The 10,338-nt window shown below is 47.2% G+C and overlaps 1 pseudogene; it reads right to left on the reverse strand.

The window, feature by feature from the left end:
• Window positions 1-461: 461 nt before the first annotated feature.
• On the reverse strand, window positions 462-8,689 carry LOC127325758 (uncharacterized; annotated as a pseudogene).
• Between the last annotated feature and the right edge of the window lie 1,649 nt (window positions 8,690-10,338).

Here is a 10,338-nt window from a genome sequence, read left to right on the forward strand (position 1 = left end):
GTGCTCTTCATGCTTGAAGACAGTGTCTGGGAGGATGTAGCCAGGGGAGTTCACCATTGCGAAACCCGCCGTCTCAACGCAGTTTGGAGAACCCTTGTGGAATCTGGTACGAATTGTGGAGGATGCTGCTAGTCACAAAAAGGAAACCCATGTGTTTTAAGTATTTAAACTGACGGTATCAATGTCAAAACACGCAATTAGCCAGACACGAGTGAGAATAGAATGCTCCACAAAAGCTCCATGGTTTGCAATTATCGGTCTGTTCACATTTGCAGTAAACTAGTCCATTAAACTGTTCAATGGTTTCATCAGTAGACAACTTACACCTCTACATACACACACCATGCATGCACCCTTGGTTCACCTGCTGCTTGGAAAATGCTGGTCTTTAACACCCTGAAATTCCAGTCCTGTACTGATCATAAATTAACACAAGGTTCTATGCATTCAAACACATCACATTCAGCTTCAAAATACTGTGAAAGATATTCAGACAGCATCAGTACAGTACAGTACAGCATCATTTTCTAACACGGTCAACGCCATCCATTTAGTTACAAGATGCGACAGTAACTTAAAAGATGAACTTGGTGCCACTATAGCTAGCACTTGTGATATAAAAACCACTCAAATGGCATATAATGATGAAGATAGCCCACGAAAGCGCTAAGGTGCACATACCACCATGAGAAGGTCAACCAGCCAGTCATCTACAGAGATCTATTATGCAACATCCTTCATGATGAAGAATAAAAACCTAAACTCTCGGACTTCGGACTAGCAAAGCTCATACCTGTTGGGTAGAAGAAAAACATCTCATCACAAATGATGGGCAAAAATGGGTACTGTGCTCCAGAATACATAAGAAAAGGCAGGCTAACTATCAAGAGATATGGAGCCACTAGGGCATCAATGGTTAAATCTTGGTTAAGTGGGTGCATACCTTTTGTTTACAATGCACACGATTCACTTGCCATAATAAAATGCTTAGTTAGATTTTATTTACTTAAGATAAATTCATGATTGATCAACAGGCAAAGCTCATGAGGAGGAACAGGAGGAGGCACTATGAGCAACTAGACCCTTCTTCTCAGAGGTGAAACCCCAGGGATTTGAGACAGACTGTGAGCTTGCAGTAATGTGCCTACAGCTATACAGCTATAGGAGGAAGCCTCTGTTAGCCCAAATATGAGTGATGCTGTTGTTACATTAGCAGTACTCTACCCCAAAAGAAACAGGTTGAAGGCCCTTAATTAAGTAGTAGCAGCAGTAAAAGATGAGAGCACTTCAGATCGTCAACAAGCTGTTGCCGATGCAATAGCAAGCAGAAACAGAAGCCCAATTCTAGGAAAGACAACTCAGTCTTAGTGCATTACCGCGTTATATCCCCCGCTGAAACCAAAACAAGTAAAAAGTGGCAGTGGTACCATGCAAAGTTTTTTAGGTTGCCTTGACATGTAGCTTTTCAGTATTGTGTCATATTAGAGATACCAGGGAATCTAGTTCAATAACTAGCACAGATGACCTGGTGTAGATTGACACATACAACTAACTAATAAACAACAAAATGAAGATCTGAAAACAGCAAGAGAAGAATATAAAAGAAAAGTTCTAGGGAAACTAGCATCGCATATATCACTAAGAGAAAGGGTTGGATTCAGACCTTGTGTGTGGAGACAGTGTGAAGGGGCGATGTCCATAGAGTGTGCGCCTTGTAGCCATGCACCAGACAGGAACACCACGGTGGCACTACCACCCAACTCGATCATGGTGAGCCGACGGAAGAGAACACATGGTCTCATTGTTGAGAAGGATCTCGAAACCATGCCAAACTTTTATCTGCTGCTCCAGTGCATCAACTGACTCCATCAAAAAATTGGTACATTGAAGGGAGCAATTTTATTTGTTCTTGATATTTCCCTTTACTTGAAAAGAGAGAAATCAACAACGAAGTAGTTGAAGCTTCAAGTGAGATGTTCTTGCCATCAACTTTAGACATATAATTTCCAGCCTTCACTATCTCCCCCTTCTCCAATAACGATCTGATTATAGTGTTTAAAAGCCGAGAGCTGGGAAAACAACCACTCTTCTCCATTGACGAGAACATATTGTCAGCTTCTTCCACTGATCCTTATTTTATAAGATTATGTATCATTGTGCCATAAGTAGAAGAATTAGGTACCAATCCACTGGCTGGAATTGCAGCAAAGAGATCTTTAGCTTCTTCTCTTCTCCGAACCTTGTACATTGCATTAAGAATGGTATTGAATATTGCAATATCGAACTTCACATTCATTGCACGTAATTTGTGAAACATGGTGATTGCTTCGTCAGCACAATTATTTCTACAAAGTCCTGCAAGGATTATACTGTATGTAGAAATTCTCACGGTTATTCCACTTTCGATCATCTCATGGAACCTTTTCTTTGCAGCAACAGTTTGCCCAGCACGAAATAACCCATCCAGTATGATGTCATATGTAACAGTATTTGGTTTAACTCTCTTATGCAACATTTTGCTGAACATAATTAACCCATCATCGATACTCCCACTTTTCATATACCCATTAACAAGTGTACTATATGTAACAACATCAGGCTCAATGCCAACTGATACCATGGCATCAAGTACTCTGCATGCTTCCTCCATCTTGCCAACTAAGCAATATCCGTCAATCAGTGAATTAAATGTAATAACATCAGGCATCTCACCTATGTCTATAACCAAGTTCAAGATATTGTGTGCATCCATAACCCTTCCTTCGCAGCATAGACTGTGTATCATAGAATTGAAAAACACAATGTTAGGAAGAGGAATACCATAGTTCATCATTTCAGAAACCAACTCCTTTGCTTTCACCAAATCACCATGCATAGAAAAACCCTGGATCAAGGAGTTATAAATAGCTGCGTTCGGCTGTACTCCCATAGCAATCATCTGATTGAATTTGTCAATAGCATGATCCAGCCTACCCATTCGACAAAGTGCAGCTATTAGAGATAAATAGGTAACTACATCTGGACTCACTCCTTGTTCCCGCATATGAGTAAGTGTGAGCATAGCTTCATCCATCATTCCACGTTTAGCATATGCATCAATTAAAATGTTGAAAACATGGCAGTTGGCTACAATACCATTGCTTGACATTGAATTGAAGAGATTAATCATATCAGCAAAGCATCCTTGAGAGGCATACCCATGAAGCAAAATAGCGTATGACAAGATATCTGGCTTCTGGTGGCCCTTGGCAGCCATGGAATAGAAAATTTCTGCAGCTCCTTTGATATTCCCATGCTCGCAAAGGGAGGCCATGAATGAGTTCCAAGTAAAAATACTAGGTACAAGACCCCGACTTGTCATTTCTCTGAACATTTTAGTTGCCTCCTTCCACTTGCCCAGAGTGGAATATCCATTGATCATGCCATTGTATGTCACTACATTTGGTTCAACGCCATTGCCAAGCATCTGCCGGAGGACCAACTCTGCCTTGTCCATTGCTCTGGCCTTGCACAGCGCAGCAATAATCGAGCTATATGTGAACACATCAGGCACAACCCCTTGCTGCGTCATTTCATGGAATAGATTGCATGCCTTGCCTATTTCCCCTTCCTTGAAGAATCCGTGGATGACTGTGCTATACGCCACCACGTCGGGGGAGCAGTCACCTCCTTCTTTTGCGATCATCCGCAGCAGGTTCACGGCCTCATCTGTCCGTTTCGCGTAGCAGAGGCACTTGAGGAGGGTGCTGGTGATGGTCTCATTTGACTTCAGGCCTGTCCTTAGGAGGCGGCCGAAGAAGGCAAGCCCTAGTTCCGGGCGGCGAGTGCGGCAGCAGCAGTTCATGAGGATGCCGTACGTGAAGATTGTGGGCGGCGCCACCCGCATGCCGGCTTGTGCTCGACAGACACAGTTGAAGAGGGAAAGGACGAGGGCGGGGCCATCTCTGCAGGCTGTAGATTCTGGCTCACGGGAGAGGGCGGCGAGGAAGCTATCCAGAGAGCGCTCGGGAACCGGAGTGGCCTGCCGTAGCAATTCATCAAACAGCTGGTGTGCGTCTTCTGGGCTGAGCGTGCCAGCCCGGACGCGCTCTGTGGCCGAGGCAAAGGCGACCTGGGGAGACCAAGAGGGTGAGGCCAGCGAGGTGGAGTTGGAGGAGGAGGACAAGCGGCGGCGGAGGCGGAGGCAGAGGCCAAGGCGGAGGCGGGACATCGGCGTGCTGGAGTAGAGCCGAGGCATCGGCGTGGTCTCCACCGGCGGGGCAGCCCAGCCACCACCGAGGCGGAGTGGTGCGTCCAGCTCTCACGAGGGATCCACCCCCGACGGCAGGGCAGGCGGCGCGGCGAGCTCCCTACCGGCGAGACGATGCGACCATGTTTTCCTCCAGGCTCACTTCCGCTGGACGCTGTGTTGACATGTTCGGTTTGCAGGGACCTGTTATTTTGAGCTCCACAGGTTCAGTTTAGGATTGTCTCCATTTTACTTTGTGCTCTGGAATCAACATATCAATGATTCCGACTTCTTGTTTAACATCCAAATTATGAGATGACGATCAATAAAAAAGGCACACATCTTAATTATATGTGCACATTTTACGTTTTCTTATGAAAACCTGGCGAGATACACTTAATTATATGTGCTTTATTAGATAACTAGCACGAAAGTTATTGAAACGTTCATCTTATCAAAATAGTCTAAAGTGGCTATATGGCTGTATTGTGATAATAAGTAATCACATATCCTGGATCACAACATACTCAAAAAGTGCAATCATTTATATATCAGGCACGGGACAACCCCAGGATACAGTTTTTCATATTAAAACGAATGATAAAGTTTTTTTTCTATTCACTGGATGCTAAAAGATACTGGCGTTGCTGATTTGGAGATTTGCTTTGCCATAGCAAAAATATAACATTACAAATAGCAGTGGTTGACACCCCACCAAAGAGATCAGCATTCAGCATCAGCAGCCCTGCTTGTTGTACTATCGGTTACCTGTCGTAGAATGAGTTCGGAATGCAAATAACATGCAGGCCAAACAGACACCGGGTTGGCTTGAGCCGGCAGGGCAGACAGCACTCGGGTTCCCCAAATAGGCCATTTTTCTTCTAAGATTCCAACCATGGGAATAACAGATGCAAAAGAACATGTAGAACTCCCAAGTTCAGAGAAGCAAACTTTGTAAATTTAGAGACAGAGATCCTATTCTTTGTTAAGCAAATTGACCAACAGATGGCAAGGAGAAAATGGTCCATGCTCCTACTATCTGATCACATTCATTTCAAGCAAAAAGAGAGGGCGGTATATGACTTGGATACAGAATCATTCAGCAAGGAAGCTGAATACAACTCCTCACCCTTGCTTCCGTTGTGTATGCACTATGCAGGGAGGAGTCGTCTGGATTGCAAGAGCAACAATGCACGCTTCCACAGGGGTTGGAAATCTTGTAGCGGTCATAAAGAGGTTTGTGAATTGTAAGAGAAACAGGGATAGGCATTGGAGGATTTATACAGTGTTGAAAGATAAAGTGCTTCACATGCTGCCCTGCAGCAAATACAAGTCTTCAAAATATCTGCACAAAGAAAATGTATTGAGGGTATTTGTCTATTTGATACAGGAACTGAATTTTAATTGGGAGTTTGGGAAGTCCTTCAGGGTGATATCAGGGTATCTAGTTCAGGAACTATGACAGATGTCCTGGTGAAACTGGCACGGGGAAATAACTAGAAAATAAATATCTCAAAATAGGAATAGAATAATGTAAAAGAAAAGGCCCAGGAGTACTAGCACAACATATAACATTAAGAGCAAGGTGGATTGCGAACCTTTGCACGTAGAAATGGTGCGCATATTAGGGGTGATGTCCATAGGATGCACGCCCGGCAGCCACGCCTAGGATCAGAACACCAAGGTGGCACCATCAGCCAGCTCATTCTTGGCAGCACACATAAGAGAACACATCTCGGCATCATTGAGAGGGAGCTCCAGACCACACCAGCACCTATCTCCTGAGTCCATCCAGTGCATCAAGTGCCTCCATCAAAAAATTGGTACTTACTGGGGAGCAATTTAATTTGTTCCCGGTATATCCCTTTACTTGAAAAGAGACACATCAATAAAGAAACAGTTGAAGCTTCAAGTGAGATGGTCTTGTCATCAACTTTAGACAAATAATTTCCAGCCTTGACTATCTCCCCTTTTTCCAATAATATTCTGATGATATGATTTAAAAGACTAGAGTTGGGAGCACAACCACTTTTCTCCATTGATGAAAACATATTGTCAGCTTCTTCAACTGATCCTTCTTTCAGAAGATTAGTTATCATTGCTCCATAGGTAGAAGAGTTAGCTACCAATCCACTGGCTGGTATTGCAGCAAGCAATTTGTTAGCTTCTTCTTTTCTCTGAACCTTGTACATTGCATTAAGCATGGTATTGAGTATCGCAATATTGAACTTCACATTCATTCCACGTAATTTGTCGAACATGGTGATTGCTTCATCAGCACAATTATTTCTACAAAGTCCTGCAAGGATTATACTGTATGTAGAAATTCTCACGGTTATTCCACTTTCGATCATCTCATGGAACCTTTTCTTTGCAGCAACAGTTTGCCCAGCACGAAATAACCCATCCAGTATGATGTCATATGTAACAGTATTTGGTTTAACTCTCTTATGCAACATTTTGCTGAACATAATTAACCCATCATCGATACTCCCACTTTTCATATACCCATTAACAAGTGTACTATATGTAACAACATCAGGCTCAATGCCAATTGATACCATGGCATCAAGTACTCTGCATGCTTCCTCCATCTTGCCAACTAAGCAATATCCGTCAATCAGTGAATTAAATGTAATAACATTAGGCCTCTCACCTATGTCTATAACCAAGTTCAAGATATTGTGTGCATCCATAACCCTTCCTTCTTTGCATAGGCTGTTCATTATTGAACCGAAAAAACACAATGTTAGGACGATGAATACCTTTTTTCATCATTTCAGAAACCAACTCCTTTGCTTTCACCAAATCACCATGCCTACAAAAACCCTGAATCAAGGAGTTATAAATAGCTGCATCCGGCTGTACTCCCATAGCAATCATCTGATTGAATTTGTCAATAGCATGATCCAGCCTACCCATTCGACAAAGTGCAGCTATTAGAGATAAATAGGTAACTACATCTGGACTCACTCCTTGTCCTTGCATTTCGGTAAATATGAGCATAGCTTCATCCATCATTCCGCATTTAGCATATGCATCAATTAAAATGTTGAAAACATGGCAGTTGGCTACAATACCATTGCTTGCCATTGAATTAAAGAGATTAATCATATCAGTAAAGCATCCTTCAGAGGTATACCCGTGAAGCAGAATAGAGTATGAGAAGATATTTGGCTTCTGGCGGCCCTTGGCAGCCATGGAATAGAAAATTTGTGCGGCTTCTTTGCTATTCCCATGCTTGCAAAGGGAGGCCATGAATGAGTTCCAAGTAACAATACTAGGTACAAGACCCCGACTTGTCATTTTTCTGAACATTTTAGTTGCCTCCTTCCACTTGCCCAGAGTGGAATATCCATGTATGATGCTAGTATATGTCACTATATCTGGTTCAACGCCATTGTCAAGCATCTGCCGGAGGACCAACTCTGCCTTGTCCATTGCTCTGGCCTTGCACAACGCATCAATAATCGAGTTATACGTGACCACATCTGACACGATCCCTTGCTGCATCATTTCATGGAATAGATCACATGCCTTGCCAATTTCGCCTTCCTTAAAGAAGGCATGGATGATGGTGTTATATGCGACCACATTGAGGGAGCAGGCACCTCCTTGTTTCCTCACTTTTTGAAGCAGGTCGAGCGCTTGTTGGCTCCTCCTCTCATCACATAAGCCCTTCATAACTATGGAGTATGAGAAGGCATCAGGCACACAGCCGAGGTCGGACATCCTATGAAGCAGCATGTTCACAGCCTCATCGGTCCGTTTTGCAGAGCAGAGGCACTTGAGGAGGGTGTTGGCAACAATGACATCTGTCTTGAGGCCCGTCCTGAGGAGGCGGCCGAAGAAGGCAAGCCCTAGTTCCGGGTGACTCGTGCGGCAGCAGCAGCTCATGAGGACGCCGTACGCGAAGACTGTGGGCGGCGCCACCCGCAGGCCGGCTTCTTCTCGGCAGACGCGGTTGAAGAGGGCGAGGACGAGGGCAGGGCCATCTCTGCAGGCTGCGGAGCCCGGCGCACGGGCGAGGGCGGCGAGGAAGCCGCCCAGAGAGCGCTCGGGGACCGGAATGGCCTGCCGCAGCAATTCGTCGAACAGGTGGTGCGCGTCCTCCGGGCTGAACGTGCCAGCGCGGACGCGCTCCCTGGCCGCGGCGAAGGCGGCGTGGGGAGACCAGGAGGGTGAGGGCCGCGCGGGCGAGGTGGTGGTGGAGGAAAGGCGGCGAGACATGGGCGTGGTGGAGGAAATGTGACGAAGGCAGGGCATCGGCGATAATGTGGAGGAATGACGCCTGCGGGGAACTGGGGAGGAGTAGTGGCGGAGGCGGAGGCCGAACGTCGGGGAGGACGAGGACCGGCGGCAGCCGCGGATGGAGCACATACGGCGGCGTGCTTGATTGGATGCTGAATTGGAGGGCTTCAAGCCTGCTTCCTCGTCCACAGCGTCTACCGTTCCATCGTCATAAGAGCATCTCCAGTCGTGTCTCCAAAATGTTCCCAAACCGATTTGGAGTACGTCCGTGTTTAAAGACTTTTTTTTGTCCGATGCGGCCCAATACGGTGTCTGGCGCCCTGAGCCCGTCCCCACTACACAGGAGACGCACCGGGCACACCGGACACAATGAAATGGGAGGCACGGGCCTGACGCGTCAGTGGCTCGGACGCTCAACCGCCACCTACGTAGCGACGGTGCAGTTACCGGGAAGCGGAACCGTCGCATTGGCAACCGCGTCGACGACGCGGCAACCGCCGGAATGGAGCGGGGACTCCTCGGAAGAGCAACCGCCGCTCTCTTCGACTTCTGCGCCGCCGTTCATCCGTGCTCAATAAGACCCGTACGTCGGCGCTTTTGGATCTTCACCGGCCGCATCCGACACCTCCAGCGACGATGAGCTACATCTCCGAGCTCCCGTCCGACACCTCCAGCGAGGGAAAGCCTGCTGGATGACGCCATTTGTGGGACAAAGCCCGGACACCCAGCAGCGGCGACGATTCCCTGCCGCCACTTGACAGCGCAGAGGAATGGCTGGGCGTGGAGGAGGAGGCGGCGGCGGTGGCCCGTGCGAAGGCGGAGGCGGACGCGAAGGCCAAGGCCGCCAAGGACAAGGCGCAGCCGGCGAGCACCGGCGACGACGAGGAGGACTCCGACGCGTCGGTTGACACCGCCTCTTCGGAAGAGGTGACAAGCAGGAAGCGCCACCGCGATGACGACGACGAGGCGGGGCCATCATCAAAGAAGAAGTAGAAGAAGTAGTTTAAAATAATTTATATGTAATTTAATTATGTTTTTTCAAAGTTTTAGATGTAATTTGTTTATGTTGAACCGATTTGAATATTAGTAAAGAATTTTATTCTATCTATTTAAATTATTTTTAATGTTTGGGGGTGGCGTTTGAGTGACGCGACTGGGGAGCGACGTCTCCAAACGCGGCACGAACGAAACACGTCCCACGAACGCTCAATCTGGCGGCTTTGGGGGACGGTTTGAGGGACGCGACTGGAGATACTCTAAGGGCATCTCGGGCTAGGCATATCTGACGCCCAAAATGGCCGCGCGTGTATGTTTGCGTCGCTCGTTTGCGTCTGGGTGTGCTTTCAGCGGGCGGCCTATTTTTTGTTTTCTAATAATATTTAAAAAGCATAATGTACTACAAACTATAGTTGGTACAAGTCTAGGCTACCTGCTGCCTGACGGCTTGGCCCCGTCGTTGTGTCCCTCCCTCGTCTTCTTCTCCGCCACCAGTCGTGCGGCTGCTAGAGCTCGGTGCGTCGCCACGTCCTCTAGCAGGCACCGTCGCAGCGTCTTGTTCGCGGCATCCTCAACCTTCTTGAGCGTCTCGAAGGAGTCGGCTAACGTCCTCTGCTTTGCCGCCTTCTCCTCCGGGGTAGGCGCATCAGGGGTCATCAGATGACCATGAGATGTCAAAGGAGTCGTCCTCTGCGACGTTCCATCTCGGCGTCGAACGCCGCGTGGGCCACCCGCTCCTCCTATGCTTCCTTCTCTGTGTCTTCGCGTCCCTGGCCGGGTCGAGGAGGTCGTCGGTGTTGTCGTCGTCCTCCAACTCCTCGTTGGAGCTCGAGACTGGGGGAGGTGGAGTCGGAGGTGGAGGC

Source organism: Lolium perenne, chromosome 1 (genome assembly GCF_019359855.2).
Source record: "Lolium perenne isolate Kyuss_39 chromosome 1, Kyuss_2.0, whole genome shotgun sequence".
In the NCBI taxonomy this organism is placed as follows: domain Eukaryota; kingdom Viridiplantae; phylum Streptophyta; class Magnoliopsida; order Poales; family Poaceae; genus Lolium; species Lolium perenne.